General features: G+C 34.8%; 1 long non-coding RNA gene across 1 annotated transcript; it reads left to right on the top strand.

Moving 5' to 3' along the window:
* Nucleotides 1-1890: 1890 nt before the first annotated feature.
* Nucleotides 1891-24068, top strand: LOC128851525 (uncharacterized). The gene is made up of 3 exons (XR_008448894.1): nucleotides 1891-1986; nucleotides 15786-16002; nucleotides 23629-24068. It is a non-coding gene; the product is annotated as an uncharacterized LOC128851525 (long non-coding RNA).
* Nucleotides 24069-26718: the final 2650 nt, after the last annotated feature.

A 26718-nucleotide genomic window follows, 5' to 3' on the forward strand; every position in this document is an offset into this window, starting at 1 on the left:
AGGCAGAAAGGTACTAATGCAAAAATTTAAAAATAAAGCCATAATATACAAAGAATTTTATCATAGATTCCATGTGTGGTTTAGTCCTCATTTATCTCTGATAAAGCTCTTCCAATACCATATTTTCAGTATTCATCTGTAAATGGCTTAAGAAAAATAACAGCTGGGATATGTGCTTCTTGTGTGAAGAAGAAGAATTGTCATGTATCACTTTTCCCTCAGTTGTGAAATCTTCAAGAGCAACTTATAAATATCATAGCTTTTTATGCATGGTTACACTGTCTGTTTTTCTCTGCATTTTTTAACTGCACTTGGACAAATAAAATAACAGTGACATCGTGTATTAATACATAGGGCTTTATAATGAAATATGAATATATTTCCAATTCCCTTGCTCATCACTCTTTCGCAATCAAAACCACTGGAATAAACTGACTTTTTTCCAGCTATTAGCAAAATCCCTCCAGTGACCCCACTTCATACAGACCTCGAAAATAGCTTCTGTGCCTGCTCTGAGATACAAATCTATTGCTACATAAGGAAAAATGATGGGGTTATTTCACAATCTTGAATGTTAATGACTGCTACAATTAAAATGCTGCACACAACACGTTATGCAAAACCCCCTCCACAAACAGACACAGTCACTAGTTTCATAGCAAGCTAATATGCAAATAAAGTAGAAATCCATTATTTATCTGATGTTTGCCAAGCCAGGTAGGGAAATGTAATTTACAGTATGAAATCCCTGATATGGTTGCCTTTAACTGTCATTCACAATTAAATTATATTGTTCCTGTCATTTAAGTAGCCAGGTATATTTTGTTTTTCATATTTCAAAATGGCTGAAATAAATCTGTTCTTTTCTTTTTCTCTGTATAACAATAAACCAGTGCAGTAATAATGTTTCTTAAGGATCTTCTTAAAGGTGATAATTTCATTAAATATATGTTTTGCATTAGTACATAATGAGCATTCCTCTCTCATTGTTCTGCATTAAAAGCTTTCCTGAATTTGCTGTCAGAGAGGAAGAGAAGTAAAAGGCAGCTGCTGGATTCTTAATGCTGTCCATTTGCCCTGAGTATTAAATTTCACAGGAAAAAAATGTACTTGAATTGCATGTTTCCTGTAGAACTAGGTAAGTTTTATTGTCTTTGGTGTGATTCTTTGGGAACACTAGACACAGTGGGAAAACAAAGGTGTTCTGGGGTGTTTTACGTGTGTTTTCTCTTTTCCCAGAAAAGTGACCACGAAATGGCACTTCTGAGCCCTACATGTGTGTTTGATGTCTGCTGTCATGGTGAACAAAAGCTTCTCCTCTGAGGATCTGGTCCTCAATGCAGACTTTGCTCACCAAAATGAAACAAAAAAATCCTCCATTTGAGCTTCACAGAAAAGTGTGATTATTTTAATGTCTAGATGAGCTATATCATTTCAATGAGCTCAGAGGGTTTCCCAGAAAACTGAGCTGAAAAAACCTCACTACCAAAAAACCCTTCATTTTAAACTTTTATCCCTTTGTGCTGCAGCAGAATTTGCTGTTATTAAAGAGAGGGTTCTTTTTAAAAATGACCATCTAATTGGTTTATTTTTTCATGTCTGACCACTGCACAGGTAGCCAAACAGTTAAGCACAGATAGACAAGCATTTATGCAGATGTTTATTTTCAGCATTATAAGCCTTGAGTAATCCTTTCACATTGAGAACACATCTGCTTTCCTCAAAAAACTTCTCAGGTTTTTAAGATCAAGGTTTCATTGTGATATGCTACATTAGAAGGCAATACTTAAGAAACATATGTAGGATTATTGCTTTGTAATTCTAATAATTTCCTTTATTTTGATTTTAATTTTATTTTTCTTTGATGACAGATCTCTGCTCTTTTGCATGGTTCTGCTTTGTGACTGGGACCACTTCTGATTAGAAGAGCAGGAAGGAAAGAAATATAGAAAAAGAAATTGCTTGATACAACAGGCTGAATTCAAGGTGAATTTAAGTACTGACCTTTGATTTCAACTCATTCAACAGCAATGTGCATATTATAATTTCTTAGTGGAAGAACCAGCAGAGAAGAGTGGTGCCATCCATTAGAGTAAGAAATTGCAATTTTATTCTTCTCTCCCTCCCTGAAATGTCAAATAATTTTGATTGTTCCTTTGAGGTTCTGAAAATGTTTGTAATGGTCAGTATAAGCTTCTCTCATAGAGGAACTCAGATCAAACCTATTCATTAATTACATCTGAAAATTTAGGTCAGATATTTTTTCAACTTTTTGTATTATAATTTTTGGACAAAAATCCGTTTCGAGACAGACAGATTTTCATACACTAAAAGCAAGGTTAGAAGTTCATTTTGTTCCTTTCAATTGTTGATATTTTAAAGAAGAGTGCCACTAAACATGATAAAAAGAAAAAATTCCTGTTATTACTTTCTGTTTGACTTTTTTTTTGCAAGACTCTGTTCATTAAAACTTGCAAAAACATGGGCTCCCTAAAACAGCTGTATGAGTTAAACAACTGTTTGGAGACTCTGTAATTGGAAGTGTCTGTAGGCTTCAGAATATGCAGCTCAGCTATCACTGAGGTTTGCTGCTTTCATTGTACTTTAGTCTGCCAGCTGTATCTGATCCAAAACTACAGAAACAGACTTGTTTAAACTCAGCCATTGTGTAGTGTTTGTGATGTGTGCATAATGAACTCTGAATGCAAATATATGCTGTAAAGTGAAATACTGAAAACCTGTATGACAAGCAGTAGAGCTGCACAACACAAAATATGGTTTCATAGCATAAATATTCACTTGAGTCAAATATATAGGAGTTTTTCAAAACAGAGTATTCTAATTATGCAGTTTGTTACTCACTCAGTTTCAGCTATTTGAACTCCTTTCTTTAAAGTGTTTGACCTTAGCTGAAAGAATAAAACAGAAAGAATAAATATCTGACTTGTACGAGGTGAACATCTCCCCTCCCCTCAATTTTACAGAAGCAGAATATTTTCCACTTTATTTCGATATACTTAGCTCCTGAAAACCATTTGGAGACAATATCTAGAAATTGTTTTGTTATTTGGGCGGTGGTGATTTTGTGTTTGGTTTTGGGTTTATGGGTTTTTTTATATATCAGAAACAAGTAGAAGAGCCACTCCCATAAAATTAGAAGGGGTTTTATACCTGTAGGTACATGAACAATGTTTCTCCCAGGCTGATTGATAACGTAAGCTAAGCAATGGTACAGGAAAAGGAAAAAGTAGACACATAAGGCTCCGGTTTGTCTGAACAACTCTAGAATTTAATATGCAAGAGAGATCAAATTTTATTAGAGACTCAAATAACGCTTTCTTCTCTCTTGGTTTGGTAAGTACACTACAGATGCAACTGATCTAACTTAGTTTTCCAGGTACTTGACTGCCACTGTGAGGTTCTTCTGAATTGCTAACTTGCACCAGTTGTGCCTGCAGTTGTTTGCAGCTTCAGATCTTGAGCTTTGACTTCCTACACTAAAGACACACAATTAAAAAAAGGAGTTTAAAATTAGGGGAGGAAGGAGTCTAGTTGATCAGTTCAACTTAAATCAATTGTATACACCTATGAAAGCAAGTATCAACTTATGTAATCATCTTATTCCACATGTTCGTTGATTAAAAATTCTTTTTTTTTTATTTTACCAAGTGTCACAATAAAGCGTAAGTTCAGCTGGATATTCATAGTCCTTAAAGAGGATGGAAATGGACATCAATATTTGAGCACCTGCCTGAAATGCAACCTTCAGAATATCCTAGAGATACTATAAAAATCAAAATGAGAAAATGAGATAGATAGCAGCTTTGGTCAGCAGAATTTCTTGTCAACCACTTGGAACTTTACCGACTAGATTCAATTCAAACAACACCACAAAGAAATGGAAACAAATCATGCTTTGTTGTTAAAAGACAGACAGACAGACACACACACACACACACGGTCGCAATTATCTGGAATCAACGACACACAAGACACACCGGACCAGCTTCTGCCAGACTGTTATGTACGGAGATATACTCCATGTTGTGTTCCTGTACTGCAGGATGTGACAGTAGCTGCTCCTGCACTTTGTTGAATGCTCCCTGGAGGGCAAGAATATGCCCAATACAGTACACAGATCCTGTCTTCTTCCTCAGGCATTGGGGCTGTGAAGCTAAATATAGATGAAATAGACATTATGAAAAAGATACTTGCATTTAGAATTTTAGGAAGAAAAAACCTCCCAACCAACAAAACCCACTGCCCTATTACACGCCTAAATATTCACAAAGTCTACAGTTTTTCAATGTTATGTCTGTTTTCTGGGTGGTTAACTGCAAAGCAGATTTTGAAGTACAGTTGGCACATCCAAGAACATAAGTCCACCTTATCTGAATTTGAAGGTGTTAATGTTAAAACATACAAACTCACTTTCTGAGATATTGGTCCAGATATAGGAAGTTAAAAATAGATAAATTAAATATAAAATACAATCTTTAGCTATGACTTACTGGATAAGAAAGTTTCTTATCCACTAGAATGCAAAATCATCTTTTCTTTCAACACACTCTCATAAACACAGAAAAATCTATCGGAAATGAAAGAGGCTGTGCTATACTTGAAGGTCAGGAAAGTCATCTTTAACCAGCCCTCTAAAAGAGACGCTGTGATGCAGAAGCCTTTCTAGAAAGCTGTTTCCAAGGAATCTGCCAAATACAGTAATTCTGTAATTCTAGACCCCTGTTGTAGACATTACATAATATACATGGAGTGCTGAAGTAAGACTTAGAAAAGCTACAGGTTAATCATTACAGTGAAATTAATGACTAAAACTTCGTAGTATGATTATGTTTGGCCAATATTAAGGAGGATTAATACATAGGTAGGGAAGATATCCAATCAATTAAATTGTTGACTGTGTTTTCTCAGATATCTATAACTTCTGCACCAAACTTAGATGATGCCAATCTCCTTTTGAACTTTCCTAATTCAATTAAATTTCAAAACTGTTCATGAATTATTTGCTCAGTTCTAATTGGAGATGGTATGCTGTTTCTGTGCTAAACCACATTCTTAAGTCTTCAAAGGTTTTGACTGACTCTTTTCCTGAGAATTAAATTCATGGAAAAATATGATAATTAAAAAAAAAAAAAAGAAATGTGAACTAAATCAAACGTTTAATATTGTGCTTTATGCTCCTTTCCCCTCTTAAGTTGTTGAAGCAGCAGAAAATGTTCAGGAATTGCTCATGTGGATATTCTGTGCACCTTCAAGGTTTTACTGTCAATTAAATCTATTTGTAGTAGATAAGGACTGCAGAACAAAGCTATGGGTGCAATAGAGGTTTTTTTTTTCCTAATTCATACAGTAATATAGTGATTTTACACCATCAGTTATTATCTTTTGGAAATGCTAGCTTTTCAGAGACGACTTTTTACATACAGAGCTACTATTTCTTTAGAAACTCAAATCATCCATTTTCCTAGCAACTGCTCCCCAATTTTACTCTTTTGCCTTCCAGCCAGGTATTTCTTTTAGGCTTGATTTAACACGCGAAGGTGCGTGTAACTTTGTGTTAATACCAATGCGACTCTAGTAAAAGAATTGGACTTGAAATTATACTCAAGGTACATCCTTCCTTAACTCTTTTACAAAAGTATCCAGTTAAATACTAAGTCATTTTCTCTTATAGAGTGTTTTGGGGATCATATGAAGTGTTCAGCCATACTATTATTTGTGCCCTCTTTTAGCTGACACAAACATTTTCTAGAAGATTGTTTATTCCAAAATTTGTCTTTATGTGTTAGTTTCTCACCTGCACTACTTTGGCACCATTTTAGTTCCTTTGCTCCTCCAGAGAATCCAGAAGTTTCTGAATTTTTCTCCTTTTCAGTCCCTGGTGCATTCCCAGACAAAGACATCTGTTTCCCAGCAATATATACTTGTCTCTTTTACTTTTCCATTCATTTTCTCTACAGCTACTTACTACATTTATTGCTATGCCAACTTACAGGCATGCAAACCTTTACAAGACTTTATATATTTTTAATTTACTTTTTATTTTAGATTATTTTAATATCTTGATATAATGAACATCTATATATTTTGCATGGAACTTTTTGACAGATGATTTGCATTACCAACACTTTTCACCTTGTTGGACCTCTATTATGATAATCATAGAAGTTTTATTTCCTTCTAGCACACCTACTGAGTTTCCTCTGTACTAACCTGTGTACTTTCTATTCCTCTTTTTTTTGTGTGTGTGAAGAAAAAGAGTTATTGCAGTTATTGTCCTGTTCTAGTACAGGTTATTGGAACACTATTTTTTCTAATTTGTTTTGAATGGGATATCTGCTATTGCTCCTAATCTCGTTCTTTATGAAGTCAAACAATTAAAGTATATTCTGAGGGTCTTTATGGAATGGGCTGTGATGTTAGGTTTTTCATCAGTGTAATGGAGATTGGACTCTAGCCTTAAATCTTAAGCGTACATTACATTTTCATCTCCTACACTACTGCATTTTCCTCAAGACATCACTTGCTCTTTTTTCAGTTTTACTTGTTGCATCCTCTTTCTTTTACATCTGCATTATACATCACTGAGCATGTATCTTTGGGTATTCATTAGCTGTAAGATTTTCAGCTCTAAAATTCTTTCTCTCGGTCCTGCCATAAGAAAAAATGATTGTTGAAACCTGCTCTCAAGATGTACAGGTCATAGTTTTCAGTTGCTTCTTTACAAACTTGGTAGTACTGTTCATGGCCATTTTTCACAGTTTTCCTTTTGGAGGCGTTTTAATCAGACCTGTGAATTATATTATGCTGGACATAAAAATCCTACTGCAGTCAACCATCTCTTAACAATTGCCCAGAAAAATCCCTGTAATTCAAACATTTTGTCGAGAAGGGCTGAGTTCAGAAAATAAAATGCAATATCTTATTTGTTTATAAAACACACCAAGCAGCTGTACTTGTGCTACAAAGGTCAAACAGAAAATCAGATATTCTATCCTGTATCTGGGAACACAGACATGGAGAGTGCTGGAGGGCAACACAAAGGACATCATAAAATAATCCCAACATCAGCTGGCCCAGACACTCCTGTAGGATAAAGAATGAACAATTAAAGTCTGTATTATCCACAGCAATGGAATCGGAATATGAATCTTGATGTGTGGAACACAGAACAAGTAATAGTGAATTGTAAGACAATTGTAGGGTCTTAGTGAAGGCACAAACTGCACAAGAAAAAAAAGTAATTCCCAATATGATTATCTTTTTTGGTCTTACATAACTCATGGCTTCAGCCACATCTGAGCTGAAGGACATTTACATTTTCTTCTGTTTGAGTAGAGGACAGGACAAATACATGCAAATCAATGTTCTTTTTTAGTTTGCTTCTGTTCTTTGCTCTTCATTTGTCATGAAGTCAAAAAAAATCTTGACATTTTGAGAGCTGACATTGCATTCTTATGGGCATAAGTCAACTGGTAAAAAAATCATACTTGATTTTCACTATCTTTTGGCTAGGATTGTTTCCAGAATTTATTAATCCCTGACAGTAGATTTTTACAATTTCTACAGATGAATTTACTCCTATATTATTCAGGTATTCTGGAATATCATTCCTGTAAATGCCTATATTTGCGCATACTGGTTGTGCTATTATCTACACACAATTTTATGAGACAATACGTTTTTGAGGTTTTTTTCTGGGTTTGCTGAAGTGAAGTAATTTTTCTGTAATTGCACATTTCTGTCCAAACAATGTGTCCATGGGACTGTTCCCAGATCTTATCTTGCAACTGCGCAGAGATGTGGTAGTGGGCAAGTGTTCAGTTCTGAGACCTTGGAAACCTTTCTGCATCTCCCAGCAGAGTAATAACCTTTTAGTCCCACCATTAAACAACTAAAAATCTGATTCCATTCATTCCTGGCTTTGTCCTTCCAGGGTACGCTGAGGTGGCAATTCTGCCAACAAGCACTTTGTGTAAGATTTGTTAACTCAGAGAGAGAAAACAGTTGTAATTAGGAAGCTGCAAAGTATATCTGAGATGGCATAAATCCTCAGTGTCACACTCCAAGGAACTCCAAGTAATCACTTAAAACCATCTAAAATATTGGGGAAAAGGGAACATCTTGCACTGCATAAAGATGTAGGTTATTTTCAACTACACTGTTTTTTTCACTCCTTCAGTTTTTAGTTTCATAGCTCAAACATCAAACTAGTCATTCATGACAATTTAGTCGGGAATCATTACCAAGAATAGCCTCAGACTCGGTCACTGTACAGTACTCCATCTTTGCCTTTGCAACTCAGTGTAACTTCTTTTGTTCTGATCTCTTCTTTCTCCCTTCCCTTCTGAGCTGTCATTCTTTTCTATTGAGCCTGTATCTCTTTACTTCTCTTATTTTCTTGCATAGTCTATGCAATCGTTTCTATGGCTTTTATATCACTGTAGTATCTCACTATCTTCTACCTTCCAGCCCTATGCAATTGATTTTTTTTCCTTAATCTCTTTTCTCTCTTCTTTTGCTCACTCAAGTCTCTTTTTCCCTTCCTTCTGCTTCTTCCCTTTCTTTATCTTTTATTTATTTTTCCTCCCTTGCTGGTCTTCATCCTCTGTGGTTATTCACTTTCACTTTCTCATCACTCTTATCGTTCCACTGATTTCTACCTCATTCTGCATCCTACCCCTTCTCTGGGTATTTTTAGTTGCTTTCTTTGATGCCTCCCAGTGTGTCCTGTATCTCCCCTGTGTTAAGTTCTTCTTCTCTGCTGTCTACTTCTCAGACTTCTAAAAAGTGAACCCTGCAGCCTTTATAAAATGAAGCATTTTTCAACACACTGTTGCTTTTTGTGTTCTCTATTACATAGAACTGTCTTCTGAAAACCAGAAATGAATCAAGAAAAAAAGTTTCACTGCAGCTACCAAATATGGAGCAAACTTGCACAGCCTGGAAGAATTACCCCAAATCTCTTTTTACTTTTTCATCTCTGAGAAAACGATTCCTGTGGTCATTTGAACTATAAATAGAAAACAATACATTTTTATGATTATATAGACAAAAAGAGGTGATCAAGCATCCACCATAGTTCTTTGGTTCTTTTGTTGCTGCCTCAGGGCTAAATCCAAGCAGCCACGTTACCAGATTGGAGCTAAACCATGGTACCTGCTCAGCAACACATGGAGAGTCGGCAAAATAGGAAGGTGAATTTATAAAATTGATGAATTAATCTTGCAGAACACGAACATGCAAAGCTGAACAATGCCTGCTTCTTCCCCCTATCCCACCCCTCCCTGTGTCATTTTCTGTCCCATGATTTACCTATTAAAAGTTCATTTGTTTAGGCTTTAAAGTGAGGAAAGTGTTCACCCTTACTGTCTTGGGTCTGATATAATTTATTTGTGTGGTATTGTGTGGCTTAGAGAGCATAAAGTGCATGTTCAGTCACAGTAAGTACTTGCAATTGAGAGAACAGGATTTTCATGCAGCCTTCATTAATGCCTGATAGGCACCCATCAGTAAAATTTTAAACAGCGGTTGTGGGAAGACAAAAATAAACATTAATGGTGGCAGCACCAGATCCTTGCAGCATAGTAGCACTGCTGCTGATTAAAATAAACCATTTTCAGACAACCCTGGCCATCCCCGTGACAACCTATGCTTCTTAAGGCAGTGGAATTCTGCGCTTCTTTTATTTCCACCTCGTATGACAATTCTTCTCACAAGAAAATCATTCAAGTTCCAAATAGACAATACGAAAATCCAAACACCAGAATAACCTTACTGTAGAAGCACTGAAAAAAAGGAAATCCAGCAAAATTTCTGCAATAGTCTTGGTGACTGAGCACTAAAGTTATTGTTTATTTTCAAAATAGAGTATAATGTTATGAAAATATAGAGCTGTCAGATACTAGAAATGGTTTGGAGAAAGGTTGGTTGGGGTTTTTTCAAGGCAATTGACGACACACTCTTTAAAAAAAATTAGCTTTATCTTATTGTCTGCATAGCAATTCTCATCTATACATCTCAGTAGAGCGTAATGATCTTTCTCTGTATTTTTAGTAATCATAGGTGTGATATATTTCAGAAACCAAGAGTTAGTTTTTTGGGATCTTGCCTGAACTTGATACAACAATCATTAGCTTCCAAATTCTGTGGTTTACTTAGTTTCCCAAATTATGTCTCTGGCTTGGCTGACATGCTCCGCGGGAGGCTCTCTCTGGGAAGCAGATGTCTGTGTATGCTTCAGGTGCAGTTGCACAACTAATGTAGGCAGATAAGCACAAAACACAGTGATATCAGCAACCTTCTGCATAAATTGGTGGTGAGGAAGCTTATCTGTGGCATAGGAGACTTCAGTGGCAGAAGCATTTTGAGGCTTTGTATATTTTATGTCCACTAAGTTATGTTGAAAAGTGACTTCTTTTCTTGTTGCCATCACCACTTCTTTTTGGCTGGCTACAGACTGGACTGGATTAACAGAATCAGCAGAGGTTGCTCGTTCCCCTCCTCTGTTCAGCCTTCCCTTTGCTGCTTGTTTGGCTTAGAATGAGGAGTACAATTTCCTTTGTTCAACAACTTCTCTATCCTCCTGTTTATTATCCATAGGATAAAAACATGGGTCCAGCATTATCTGTTCTAAAAAGAGACAGCCTTCTTCCACTGTGAATCTTATTTCGGCAGAGATTCAGGTAGAGAAAATCCTAAAGGGGAAAAAGTATCTAATAGTATCTATTACATTTCTTCACCTTCAAGAAATCCTGTATCTTCAAAAGGGACAAGTGATCTTCAAAGGATTATTTCAGGATTATTTTCTGATGTTTCCATCTTTGATAACATCTCAGATAACTGAAGTCACTCACTTCTTTCTTCTCCACTACAAGAACAGTCAAATTTTATTCTAAGCAAGGGATGACATTTTTTTCCAGTGTACCATTTATAAAATTTCAATTTTATGTCTTAAAATAGCACTTTCAGAGCATTCAATGGTCTTGTGCTGAAGACATCAAGATAACATGATTCTGTCACAGTTTTCCAGAAAAAATATCAATTGATCAACATGGATTCTCAGTGGATTAACAAAGTAATAAATAAAATCAGTTCTTTTAAATAACTTATAAGAGAACAATTTAGTACAAAGATAAATATTCTTGCACTTGTTTTGAAAAGGTGTGACAACATCACTCAGACCTTCATTAGAAAAACAAAGTACGTCCAAATCTGGAAATTAAGCCAGAGTTTACCTTTCTTTTTTTCACAGTTATCGGTCACAACTTTCAGTACCTAATGATATTACTGAATAAAAATGATATTCTAGGTAAATCTATCAGAAATGAAAATAACTATGATTTCTTAGGCAGCTCAATTAGTTCATGACTAGTTCATGTAACTTGCAGAGAAAATACAGTCTCCTCTCAATAAGAACTATCAATGATTTGGCTGTCATGAAATTACTAAAGGAGCTGTTCTCTGTTAACTAAACTAAATGAAGACTATATCATTTTACTAAAAGCAACAATAAATTATTGAAATACTGTATCTTTTCTGTTATAAATATTATTGCCATTTTAATTGCATATTGACATTAATAAAATACAAAAAAGAACACTTAAGACTTGGAGTTCATGTGGGTTCTTTCCATCTTTTGAATTTCTGCATATTTTATGTCTGTATCAAGATCATCAGCTCTCAGATAACATAGCTAAAAATTGATTTCTGAATAGTTTCCTGCTGTGTTTGATGTCATTTTCTAACCTTATAAAAGACAAAAAACTCCAGGAAGAAGGTAAAATTACTATTTTTTCAGAAGATTTTTTCTTTTTATGTTGTATTTTTTCAATTTTTTAACTTGCAGATTCATTTATCCAACAATCCACCCAGAAGAAAAGTTACTTATTCTTAAGTTTATTGTTCCTTTCTAGAAATCTAACATACAAATATCTGACAATGCCTTTTTTAATTAGAAGTTTCATGTACTGAGCAAGAAATTTTTCGAAAATCTTTTTGAGTCTTTGTTTTTTTAATTTCATTGTGTTCCTTTTGGTGAAATTCTTTATTTCCGAATTGATTTTTCTTGTCTGTCTCAAAGAAAACACAAAAAAACCTCTATGATACAAAAAGCTTAGTTCACAAGAAGTTAAAAAAGCAGCATTTGAATTTTAGTTAGTCAAGAAACCAAAAGATAATGCATACAGATTTTTAAAGGACTGTTAATTTTATTCTTACAAAGAATCAGTCAAAAGGTCATAGAGACACTGCCTTTCTTCTTTTCTCCTCATCCTTCTGCAGGAAAGGTAAAATTGCTACATCTCTTTCATTGCATTAGTTCTTGTAGCACATTGCAACTGATTCCACCACTCTACAGGAAAGTATGTGCAAGCTTATTGCTTAGTAAAATCAGAACTTGGAACAAGCCTAGTTTCAATCAACATCCGGAAAATATTTATTTCACAAATTATTTTTGTTGCTATTTAAACAAGTTAACCTAAACCCAAAAGCTGTTTATACAGAATGCTAGAAGAGTGCTAGCGAGTCCTGGGAAAGGACAATAACACTAAAACAGCCATGTGAGTAGTAAAAGTAAGGTAAAAAAAAGGACTTGTTAAAGACTTGAAACAGCTAAAACTATTAAGTCATGGAAGTGTCTTTAAAATCATGATAGGGAGCCATGGAAGAGTGGAAAAGAGCAATCTGAATTTTGCAAGAAAACGGATAGGCTAAGAGACAACAGACTTATTATATTCCTGAATAAGTGTATTTTAACTACCAAACAGGCTAAGACTTGCATTGTCAAAGAACATTCTAAGCATGTATATTTTCTGTCAATAAATGGCTGATTTCATTTTTTTTTTTCCAAATAAAGTGCTTCAGAGATGACTTATGCAGTAAAACAAAAGAAGTGTGACTCATTCATCTGACAGATACAGTTTTCTATGGTTTTCTTTTGGAACGTGCAGCAGTGCAAATGTTTCAATGCATGTTTTAGAAGTGAAGTATTTTTAATATATACACTTGTAATATCACATGCCATAAAATCAAGTTTTCTGTGTACCAATAATGATAGGGATGGGGGATGGGAGCAGAGGAGGAGGGAAAGGTTGTGAGGAAGAAGGAGAGATAAAAAGGAGGGAAAGGCAGAGAGGAGTACTACAATTTGCCAGAATTGTATTTAAAAATCTTACTACTGCAGTCTAAACAGAAGAGTTAAGGTGGTATTATTTCCCTCCACTGATATTATTTCTCTCTAGATAAAATAGTGAGAAGTAAAGATAAAATTTTTACTTTATATTATATTTAACACTGTAAATGTTTTTTGTGCAATCACACTGAGTGAGCCACTGACTCTTAAGTTAGGGAAAACTGTATATAATTATAGAAATAATAGAAATTATTCAAAACAGCACTGACAAAGTTGTGTCAGAAGTTTCAATGCCAGTTTTCAGAGGAATATTTTGCTTTAAAAATGCACATCTTATAGCTTAATACTTAAAGCTTCTGGGTACCAGCACCACAATTCTCATAGCTGATGAGAAAAAATGTTGGACAAAGCAAACTTTCAGTACAAACTGGGGAGGGTGTTTGTTTACTTTTTTATTTATTTAAAACAAATAACACTACACCAACAGAATCTGATTATCTTCAGAAAAGTAAAATGTTTACTGGTACTGTAATTTGGGGAAGTAAGAAAAAATGATTAAGTTAAGCCTATTACAGATATAACTTTAAACTTTGAGTTTATAACTCTTTTCTTGATTCACAAGGACAGAGGTATGTGCCCAAACTATGCTTTCTGGATTAAATAGAAACAATCGTGTACAAAGTTTGATAAATTTTATAGCAATAATAAGTCTGTATCATCTTGAGGTATGTTTTGGTTTTGGGTTTTTTTTAATAAAGAAGATGACAGATTTATTTATTTATTTATTTATATTCAGCCAACAAAATTCTGTTCTTCTACATAGGAGTTTGAATTGTGTGAGAACAACTACATTTGTTTCACTTCAGTTTTGACTTCACAGTTTCAAAACAGGTGTGTTAAAACCAACAGCATCATGCAACCCTTCTACGAGTCACTACTTACAAGTAACTGTATTTAGAAAGTAATAAAAAGTCTTTCCTGTGAATTTTCACAGCAGTCTCAAATAAATTAACATGTCAAGAGAAGAGTACTCTGTCTCCATGACACCTTGAAATATCCTTTTACTATAGGACCCACAATTTTAAGAGATTGGTCATCCCGAACAGATTAGTAGAAGCACGAAGGAACGAGCCCTGAATGAATTTAAATGCTCCAGTATCTTATGGTTCCAGGTAACAGAAAGTTTTTACCAGAAAGAAAGGGCTTTGTTTAATATTCCTTTCTGTTCCTGTTCACTTTGTAGTATCATGCATGAAAAAACAAAACAATAAAAAACAACCTGATCAAAAAGGTAAACAATATGTTCTCTTTGAGGATATTTATAAATACAGTTTTTAAAATACATCAGCTCAGGAAAACAAAATAATTCTTCTTTGTTTATCTGTTAAATTCTGCTATAACAAATATTTCAGAGTCTGCCAATGCAATTTTTACAGATTGTTACAAGCAAACTGAGAACATCTCTCAGACAATCAGAAGCTAAAGATATTTTTGAAGTTTTTTTTATTTATTTGGACCTTCTAATTTTCAGATCAAATAAGAAATAACTACGTAATTTGTTATTAGCTTTTTTAATTTTATTTCAATCCCCACAATAACATCTTGAAAAGGGACAAACCATTTGATGGACATGAATATGGAATATCCTTTAGAATAGATATTATAGGGTGAGAAGTAATAACCCTGGCCAGCTCTCTGGCAAAAAGAAAAAGGGATCCTGCAGACTTGGATACAAAAGGGCAATGAACAGGGATAGGAAAAAACATCCAATAAAATATACTGAATAGTTGAAACTGCTAGTGAAAGTAGTGAAGTAGTGATCTAGCACCCATGCTTTAAGAAGTATGATGAAAGATTAAAGTTAGTGAAGAAAAGCCATTGATAGATAATACACTGGTTTAAAGAAAATCTTTATAGTAAAAGCTATAGAAAGTTTCATATGTTTCAATCATCAGAAAAAATAAAGAGATGTCTCAAATGTTTTAAATTAGTATCTTCACAGATATTTCACCAATGATAATTATTTAAAGGAAATCAAGTGTTCTTAGTTGGTAGAAATTAAAACTAGACAGATTAAAATTTTATGGCAAGATACATAGTTTTAATAATGCTGCTAATCTTTGCAGCATCTGCAAAGGAAGTAGCAAATTGTTTATATTTTGATAGCTTCCAGTAAACAGGGACATAATTTGTTAGTGTAATCCTTTGCCCTGCAGAAGCTGTTGGGCTCATTTTCCATACCAACTGAAGAATGACATTTTAAAGCTGCAATTAATGGTTTTATTTTTGGTAAATATTTAAAGATCTTGAGTTAGATTGTGGAATCCTCTCTTATATATAGGCAATATTATTGGTCTTGATCTTATAAAGCCTTGCACAAATGCTTTATTTTACACACTTTGTAAATAGTTGGTCTACTCACAGTAAATGTAGAGATTAAGAACAATATTTATGTGAACTGATGACCAATTAATTTTTCTTAATTAAGTGATAGGAGGGTAAGGCTGAAGTTTTTAGTATAACAAGCTCTGGAAAAAGCTGGGGTTGCAATGCAAAAGTAGATGCAATTATTTGTTAACCTAAGATGGTAAGAGTGAAATGGAGTCAAACTTTTTGTTTCTGTCAAAATTTTCAGACTAGTGTTCATCTCCAAGAGTCACAGAATACCAAATATATCTGACTCCATCTGGGTGATGAGGAACATGAAGAGTGAACACCAATGTATTTCCAGACTCTGCCCTGCAGGAGAACCAGCAATGCCATTTTATTACACTTTTTTTTTTAATCATCTGCCAGAACAACCTACCAAGTTAAGAGGAAAATTGACTTTGCCACACGAGGAAAGTCATCAGGTAATTCTTGGCACCTAACAACCCAGTAGCAGTTTTATCTAGCTTACACAGCCCTAAATATTTTGAGTGTAGGAGGCAAGAAAATATTTAATTCCTGCAGTAACTGAGAGCAACTAAGGGTCATGAGTTACCAGGGACTGTTGGCTTAATCACGGTACAAACGGTAAAGAGCTTCTTCACTAGAAGCTGGGTTGCCAAGCTCTGCAACTAGCTCTTTAACTTCTAATTGGATAGATTTTAGGGCACACTAGAAAAGACAACTTCTACTCAAGAGTGTAAGTTTAATTTGATTCTGGTTTAAGGCAAAATAATTGCATATAAGCTCATAGTATTATACAATCGATGCATAAAAATTAAAGAGCTAGTTATGCAGAAAGTTCAATTGCATATTTAGAGCTTTTGGCTCACCTAACTGTTACTGGGTTTATTACATGTGGAACACTCCTGATCAAGCATGCAAATATCTTTGTATGTCTCTTACACAGGAGAAATATAAAACGTTTACATTTTACTATAAAGTATTCAAAACTTAATTGAAATATTACACAGGAAATAAAACAGCCTTTCTCATTTCCAACTGCTGGGGGTGAAAAGTAGAGACAGGTGACCAGAAAATTATTTTAGTTGACCCCAAATCATGAAATTCATAAGCTCAATTGAAACAGAAAATCCTGCTGTGCAATCTAGGCATAGATTCTGAAATTCAAAATACCTGGCAAGTGAGCTGCCAAGGGTCTGTCTGGTTTTGGGGATAGATGAGAGAAAGCTATGGGCTTCCTCATCTTTTGCCAGTTGGCAATAGATCCTGAAGGCATGTTCTCTCTATCTGGAATTGCAGCAACACAGGAGCTCTTAAACTCACAAATCAACTCTTCACAAAATTTCGCATCATGCCTATTCTTGCTGGATAAGGCAACTAGCCAAGCGTGTACTGCTGTCCTTTGAGGGTTTCCTCATATATTGGGAGCATCTAGTCATCTATTTGGGGAAGCAGATGTAACACACACATACATAACAACTGTCAGAAGCTCAAGTCTGTTTTTTTGCACTATAGCATCTAACACATTAACATGCTTTGCAATTATAATAACAACGTGACTCCTTTTTCATATACCATGAATTGCCCAAAATCCCATTGTTCCAGATCCCCAAATTCAATGGATTTCAATTTTCGTTTAGGTGTTTTCAAACCTGATAATTTAGAAAAAAAATCAGCAAGTTTAACTGATAGTTACCTGAAAGAAAAACGAGCGAGTAGTAGTATAAACTGGATAGTAATTAGTGAGGACTGACAGATGGCAACTGAGCACAGGACTGGCAGTGGAAAACTGCAGAGCAGACAGCAGCGCTTACAGTGATGACAGATTGCCTGACTGGAAAAAATCTAGAATGCCCTTCTGTTTTTTTTTTCCCCAGCGTTTAAATGGTGGATACAGAAGTTGAAATTAGCCTTTATATCCATCTTATGGAGACATAATCTAAATTAAACACAGTATGTACAGTATTATTATATATGCCTTTCTGTTATAAAAATGTAGCCCCTTTCTCCTATGGCTCTGATGCTTAACACAAGTCTGCAATGACACAGGCAGTACAACCTCACTGTGAGTAATTCTTGATATAAAAGCCAGTTAGAATACATAAAAGAAATTAATACATAAACAAAGAATTTTCTAACTAAATTTCATATTCCCTAGAAGTGTAATTCACTTATAAGTACTATATTTTGTTCATCAGCAGGTTTTACTTGACTGTTTATCCCAGGTAGCCTTAAAGCAGACCTGGACTCCATCCTTTCCAGTTCATTGAGATGTAAATTCAGGCACAGTGTTTACATATAGACAGAAGAAAGAGACTTCGAGACTTCTCATAGTTAGGTCAATTTTTTCCCAATCAACTTTATTAGCCTTGCAATATTTTCAGTGTTGAAAATGAACATGACCAATGTCTTCTTGAATAAGAAAATGTATGTTACACGGTTAATGGTTCTTCTGTTTCTTATAAACTATATCAATCCATGCTCTCCTAAATCTCATACATTCTTGTGTGATGAAAGCCTCAAAATGACTTTTGCTCTTCCCAAAGCAAAGTAACAGCAGTTCAGGTTGTTCAATGAGTATTGGGAAAAGATATTTATGGGCCATCATATTTGATTTCTCTTTACCAAAATTCAGGGGATATTAGGTGGTCTTTCACGTTGATCTTCAAAAATACTTTTACATTCCATATACAGGTCCATTTTCATTCTCCAAAAACTGTAATCCAATCTTGCTTTTGGTTTTTTTTTTTTCATTTATCATTTGTATGGAACATCTCAGTTACAAATCTTTCCTATCAATTTTCTTACTCAACCAGCAGATGCTTCAAGTCATGGTTGCTTCTTGAGCATATTTTGCTCTCTCCTTCCTAAAATATATGATTTTACCTGTGATGCTGGTACTTCTAGTATGATTATGATGCTAAAGATCCTTGAATTAGAGTACAAATATCTCAGTTGTTTCTCTCTGGCTTTTTTAAATACCTTGATAATTCGAAAAAGGCTTTCATTAATTGTATCATTTTGTAAATGTTACTGTCATGAATATCAAAACTCTTTGCTGTCCTTTCTGCTTATTTATGCCATTTTAGCCAATGTTGTACCTTTCCTAAATGGACATATCTTGCTCTATAAATTGAAATTAAGTGTAAACACATGAAAAACATACTATTTTAAAATTATTGATAGTACCTACAGCAGTAATGAGTTTAGAAATTATATTTATTGTTTATTAGGTGCATTTCTAATGTTTTTCATCTAGCAGATGACTTGTGACATGTTCATGTTTTTAAATTAAATTAAGTTAATTCAAATAAAATTTCTGTAAACATAAAGATTAGGAATTTGAATAGTTATTTCTGTTAATAGTTTATGGTGTTTCTTCGTGGTTCATAATGTTTGACATCAATCAACTGTGCAAAACTCTTTTTGAAAAAAAACCAGGAAAATATTGAAAGTTATCAGACAGAAAAGTTTTTTTTTTTTCCTAGTACCCTCCAGAATGGAAAAAAAACCAAACCCAACCCTGAACTATTTAAAAAAAAAATGCATTTTTTTAAGTAAAAAGCCCCTATTCATATAATTATCTTTTGTGAGCAAATAATAATTCTGTGATGTAGAAGAACCAGAGAGGTAAGACTACTAAATCAGTCATATTTTTATTCATATATTTTGCATAAACATATATTCATATATACTATTTAAACAGCAAGCTACATCAGCAAGATACTTTCCTGGTCTACTTTTATGTTTATGTCTAAGTGCATGCTAAGTGGTGTTTTAAGGGTACACAGACTAAACTGTTATATCTATAAATTCTGTAGGCATGTAGCATTTCATGTAGACATTGCCTTTCATCTTCATTTTCTATCTGTTAACAAATCCTACGTTTTAAAGAAACATTTCATATTTGAAAGAAGAAATATGTTTGTCAATGTTAAATCCCAGTTGCATCATGGCTTTGACAGTTGTCACCTCTGAAAAATACGTAGATATGTTACCAAATAAGAGGGAATGGCCTGAAGCTCCGTCAGGGGAGGTTCAGGTTGGATATCAGAAAAAAATTCTTCATGGTAAGAGTCATTGGGTACTGGAACAGGCTGCGCAGGGAGGTGGTCGAGTCACCTTCCCTGGAGGTGTTTAAGGAACGGGTGGATGAAGTGCTTAGGGACATGGTTTAGGGAGTGTTAGGAATGGTTGGACTCGATGATCCAATGGGTCCTTTCTAACCTTGTGATTCTGTGATTCTGTGTAAATGCACAAAACATCGTGCACGTAGGAATTTCTGTATCTCACATATATCCTTGGATTTCCTGTCAGAAATAAGAAATTATACATCTACATTGTTCTTGTAACCATATGCCTAAATTCAAGTGCTTCACTCTAATTAGAACCAGAACAAGATGATGAAACAGAACCCTACTATCGTTATAATATAGTAGTATACATTGTATATCTAGAACCATAGACTTAAACTCTGAATTTTACTAAAATTCTTTTGATCATGTTTGTAACAAAATAACATGGATAAATAAGAAAGGAAATGGATGGAAATAACGCGTTAAGATCAATGATAAAAATCACAGTTACTGAAAACACCTGAGGTACAGGCTATGCTGAGAAATAAACATAATATTTCCCTTCAGGGTGATGAATAGAGAGGCAGCAAGGCCATCAAGTGCAGAAAGTTCTAGCTTTTGACTATTCAGCAAGAAAGACATACCTTTCTTCAGCCACAGTTAGGGTTGTTTCAAGATTTTCCTCTGTACCCTAGTTTTCTATAGCTTCCAGGCAATTCACGGTATATGTTAAACCATTTGATAAAACCTAGGCTGAAATTTCACATCAGACACCTCATGTCTGTGAAGAAGGTAAAAAATAGTACATTTCAATTTTATAGATGCCACATTACACATCTGTGAGCTTGGTGCCTTAGCTATCATTTTCACACTTATTAATATAAGTTTTATTTGCACACATTTTCCAGTTTTCTTGGCAGACAAACTATTAGTATTTTTTTTAGTATTTTATTTTTACTGCTTAATCCCTTGCTGGACAAGCATTCGGTGTTTTGGAAATAAAGAGACACAGGAGCTTCAAATAATAAAAGTTTCAGATTAACTGTAGTACAATAACGATAGAATATTAACAAACATAATTTTAGAACACACCCAAATTATGCTCCTATTGTATGTTTGTCCTCTTACAGCAATTTTTTTCTCATGTTCTCTTTTTCCAGCATACTGGCACATAATGTTTCCCTTCCCTCATTCTCCTGAATGCATTTCCAGTTCTTAAATTAAAGATGTAGATGTGTCATTCAGTTTTGGCACCCAGAGGATTTTATATGGCCATCTACATTCAACTGCCATTTGGTAGAGACTGATAGGGCAATCTGGGGAAATGCTGGAATTTTTTTTCCATACTCTGCTTTAAAAAAATCATTTCTGGTTAAGGGCTGGTTGAGCAGACAAACCTTAAGTTCATCTGACCACTTTCTGCGGTTTTGTGTTTTTGTCTCGAATTCACTTCCTAATCAAAAATACATGCCAGTATCATCCCACATTTCCGTACAGTGAAGAAATAAACTATAAGCTGCCAGACTCTTCTTCTAGACAGATGCGCAAATAGACTTTATGATGCATCCTCCCTTATCTGTAAACTTTGAACCACAGTTTATTTGAGATTCTTTAATTTGTTTTGATTAGGAAAAAATGTATCATATTTTTACCCTTTTATATCAACCCAAAAAATCTTCTCGAAGGTCATTGGAAGTGTAGGTATTTGTGGAGAATAACTAATGAGAGAGACGAAGTGGAGGTGATAAGAGAAGTCCGTTTAAGTCATGCCTAAGAGTCACAGAAGATAAGCGGGGTGTCACTGCGGTCCTCAAGAACCATGGTAAAGGACCAATTCTTTTACCAAAGGGCAAATTCCTCTTGAAAATTCTTACATAATTTTGTCAAAAGACATTTTCATTATTTTTAAGTGAGTAAATGACATTTTGCAGTTATTCTTTTCCTGGTCAATGTGGAAATATCACTTCATGCCATCCCTTCACACTTAGGAAGAAATATTAGTCTCAATGTATGTCTTCAGTGTAATAAGGTTTATTGCACAGTGTAGAGCGGCAAGTTTTTATAAAGAGAAAACCATTTCTTTTGGAAAATCTAATTCTATTTCCATCATCATTCTGCATTAAAAATGATCCCTACATTTAATTATTATTCCTTTTTCATACTAACCACCTTCATGTAAGAACAGCACAGCTTTCACTACTGGGAAATCACTGAGTTTCCAGAGGAAACATGCTGTGTTCTTAAATCAATAAATATGCATACATTTTCCACAAAAAGTTTACGTAGGTCATAAAAGAAAACGAGTAAATGGGGTGTTCCTGTCTTCCAGAGTCAGTTCTTTGTTATAAAGGAAATAAAAATCTTTGGTTTCTTTTAATGTGGTCTCACATGTGTATCACAGTCAAATGAATCTGAATTTTTATGGTATTTAAATATGTGCCAAACATTTTGTATTCACTGTTAGTCTAATATGTCTGCGACTATGTTCAAGAGATAAACATTTAACTAGAGTACAGTTCATAGTTTTTAAAGGTGCCACTAATTATAAACATTGTAACAGCTTTGCCCTTTAAATATAACTATGTGTTACAAAAAGAAGCAGAAGAAAGCTTATATTTTTTTCTCATGTACATATTCAACAATATTTTCCAGGTGATAAAATGTGATGTGCTTTTTAGCATTTCTGAGACTTCTTTACAGAAAGGGAGTGCTGAAACATCAGGAAAAATTTTTTCACGGGAAGGGTCATTGGGCACTGGCACAGGCTGCCCAGGGAGGTGGTTGAGTCACCTTCCCAATAAGTGTTTTAAGGGATGAGTGGATGAGGTGCTGAGGGGCATGGTTTAGGGAGTGTTAGGAATGGTTGGACTCGATGACCCAGTGGGTCCCTTCCAACCTAGTGATTCTATGATTCTATGAAACAATCAGAAACATTTATTTTGTTATAAAATCTGACTATCTATCTGACTTGCAGTAGTTGACCACACATTTGCTTTCAGCATTTTCTTACATCCTTGTGAAGGAGAGCACACTAAGCTGAAGCTGCATGTGTGTTTTGTTCTTAGGCATAACAGAGCCAGCAGAAACTGCAGTGCCTGGTTTATAAAGACAAATAAAGAAACAAAGTTTTACAGATAACCTAAACAACAACTGAAATCTACTTTGAAAGTATAAATGAGGAGTATGTATATTTATATATATTTGTAATTATTTATATACCAGTGATTTGGTTGAGTCACCTTCCCCAGAGGTGTTTAAGGGACAGGAGGATGAGATGCTGAGGGGCATGGTTTAGAAAGTGTTAGGAACGGTTGGACTCAATGATCCAGTGAGTCCTTTCCAGCCTGGTGATTCTATGATTCTATGATTTAGGAAGAAACAGCAACAGATTGGAGAGAACTCGGAAAAGAAAACAAGTTATTAGGAGCAGGCTACTTGCCTGCAATTCTACTTCTTTCCACCATAGTAACAGTTGAAATCTTATTGTCTGAGTCATTTTCAACTAGCTTGTGAAAGTCACTATAAAATGCATAACCATATACTGGCAGACAGACGGACTTACCACAGAACTTAACAAGTCTTTTTTTATCTCTACATTTTCATTTCTGTGAACATCATAGTCAATTGGAATTGCAGTAGGAAATCTAAGAAAGACTGCTAATATTTTAGAGGCATCAGTATGCAAGGTTAGAATACAATAAAAAATTTAGTACCTGTTATTTAGATCTCTTTCATTTATGAGACCAATACTGTGCTTGCGTGAAGTATGCAGGGACACACACACACACACACATATGATGGACACAACCCTGATTTAATCATTCTTAGTTTTACATTACAATTAGAAACATTCCAAATAAGAAGAGTCTAAAATTCTCATATCCCTGAGGAATTTTGCAGTTTCTTCAATAAGGCACGCAATAGTCCGAAATAGGGGTTATTATTGAAATAATACTAAGAAAGAGCAGACAGCTTAACTTTTCCAGCCTTTTGCGCATCTGTCTTTTATAGCACATTGATGGCAGCTTGCCTGCAGGCTGTACTTGGAGCCCAGACTGGACCATTGATGAAAGGAGAAGATTGGTGATGTTGTACAGTGACCAGGAATGCTGGCTCATGCGGCATTCCTGAGGAAATCAGAGGCACCGAGAAGACAACTGGGGGAATGCACATAAAAGCTCTCAAGGGCACAGCACGTGAAGCAATGCAAGAACCAAGAGAGTCAGTGGCAATGAAACCCATGTTCATTGAAACCTGAGGAACTCTCCAACAACTCTTAAACTGTGATTCAAATATCACTTGTGGTTTATGAATTATGGTAAAATTTCAAGGTTGAAGTAAAAAGCTGTACGGATAGAAAATTGCAAAGATGTTACTTAACTGTTTGCAAGTTGTGATGCAGTAGCTATTATAACTGGAAAGCTGTTGCAAAGATGGAGGCCTGGTGAAATATTCATGGAGGTAAAGGATGATTTCTCATTTGCTGTGTATGACATCAGAGAAACCCAGTGTGGACACACCTTAGAGCTCAATGTTTAATATTCTATGCTAAGAGAAAAGAGTTATTGTTGATGGGGTAAGGGCACTCACGACATGTTATTTTTCAGGCTTTACGTAAAGATTTATATTTAAAAAATAAAGATACAGTGAAGACTTTGGATAGCACATTTAGCATTGAGTATGACAACAAAAAACTGTTGCTATTGTGTTTTCTTGACCTGCAGTGTTGCTATGTATATATATTGTTATGACTAACAATATAAATCCAAGAATAAAAAATAACGTATTTTTCGCTACTTTTCATAAATGTTCAATTTACATCCAAAGTATGAACATCGGTATAAAAAATATTTTTGCATGTATTTTTTCATGTTTATAAGCCAATCTTTAAAGTTTTTTTGATATTTGTTATTTTGCTTTTCCTTCAACATTCTTCAGTATAGAGAGGCTGGTTTTGTACTAGTAAATTACAAGCAAAAGTACGGACACGAATTGGGAATAAGGTCTGCCCATTCCATATTGACATAAAAGAAACATTTTCCTGAAACCTAGAATGTGCATAGGTGTATATCCTCCACACTAACTACAAATGAATCCACAACTATCTTTTGTGGAAAAAGTAGACTGTGATGTTTAAAGTAGTTTACTGTTGATCACCCCTGAGCCCCTTCTGAAATTGCAGCGACTGATATGTGATCTCTCTTTGCCGTGTTGGTACAAATACTCTAATAGGTGTGAAAACCAGCCACCTTGTTTTGGTTCTTTTGAGCTAGTTTCAAACACTTTGTCTCACAAACATGGCTCCAAAACAGTGTTTAAGACAGGAAAAAAAAAGGAACAGTATGTCTGCGATTTGCAACACAGTCCTTGACACTGATCTTGTTTTAGTTAATAGGATAAATAAGAAAATATTAGGAGGTCCTTTTCAATGCTGCCCTTTCTGTATAGAGGGAAAAGTAGTGCCTCATATTTTTAATCCATATTCCAAGTATATTTAGGCACCACACCATGGAAGTACCCTTAGTGAAAGAGCTTGGTCTGAGAACACAGCTATGAGGTTTATGAAAGGAGATACAAGAAGTGGCAGTACAAACTGACTGAAGCAGTTTAACTTTGAAAAGGAAATAGACGATTCCTTTTCACTTCAAGTTTACAGATCAAAATGTTCTTTTTTTTCCAAATATATACTTTTCTTGTGGTAAAGTCTGTGTGGTAAAGTTGTGCCTATGGTCTATTTTACAAGTTTTATTATTTAGAATGTAGGGTGGTTTGGGGTTTTTTTTTCTGGTTTTTTTTTTTTTAAGAAATCACAGATAATAACAGATAATAATAGAGAAAAGCATACTTTCAGCTCAGAGGCATGGTGAATAGTCATATGAATTCTGTATAATCCATTAAAGATATCTCAGACTTGCAAGGAAATTGTATCCATTTAGCTCAGCTAAGCAATATAGATATAAGCAGTGATATACTGTGAGAAGTTAAGAATCATCAAGGAGTCAATGCAAAGTCATCTAAGATAAACAGGAAACTTTACAATCATTCAGTACAAGCAGAAAAAGCTGCATAAAGCTATCCTACATAGATAAACGCACGCACTCAGAGCTGAAGGAAATACATGAACATTACTGAGGTGGATTGTTGCTATATCTCTTTCTCACTGCCTATGCATAGCTCTACACAGGCAATAATAACAATGAGAGTAGTGAGGTCACGACTCGAATGCAGCCAGCCTTGATGTAAGTGCCTTGCAGATTACGGGTATGTAAGATCTCCTAGGCAATCATGCCAGACAGTCATACTTAACCAGGTATTCCAGCCAGAAAAAAGCAAACAAACATGTCCTTCTATCTTTCTATCCAGACATAAATTTCTAGTCAGTGGTTGGGACATCATGAGATAATGAGGAGAGTAGGTCTGGTATCTTGTCAGATCCAATATCAGTATCTAGATCGCTAAAGTCTGCTGCAACTCTGGCAAAACTAGAAGAGCTCTTTAACAATGTACTATCCTGATATGGTAAAAATAGTGTGAAAAAATCAAAAGCAATTGAACCAAAAGTTACTGCAAAGTCCTGGCTGATGGCTGAGTGCCTATGATCTGTCAGGCTGCCCCACTCAGTGACAGAAAGGATTTCAGTTTAAGCTCCTTCATGCTTTGAGCTTACATACTGCCATGCTCCTTAAACACTTACTGCAGCTAGAAGTTCATATTTTAGCCATGGATCTAATACTTTTGTGAGTGCTTTGTAGAGAAATATTGAATTTTATTCTAGTATTGTTTATTACTCCCCAAAATATGAATTGTTCACCATTGATATGGAAATCATTATTCGATAAAACTATTGCAGTCACATAGAACTGTAATACAGCATTGCCATTGTTATTAACAGGCCATATTTTTTTTCTGACTTTGCAGTGCTTTGGGAATGAGGCTAGGCAGGCTTGCTCTACTTTAACTTCTCCTATGTTGCCTGTAACTTTCGTTTACTCAACTTAGTTATGACAGCAATTTCTTTAATTGAATTATGGTTAATTTATTTTCCTTTTGTTTATCTTTGTAAGGTACAAGAAATGTTTTATGTAGGCTGCAGTAAAGGCA

Source organism: Cuculus canorus, chromosome 2 (genome assembly GCF_017976375.1).
Source record: "Cuculus canorus isolate bCucCan1 chromosome 2, bCucCan1.pri, whole genome shotgun sequence".
NCBI lineage: Eukaryota > Metazoa > Chordata > Aves > Cuculiformes > Cuculidae > Cuculus > Cuculus canorus.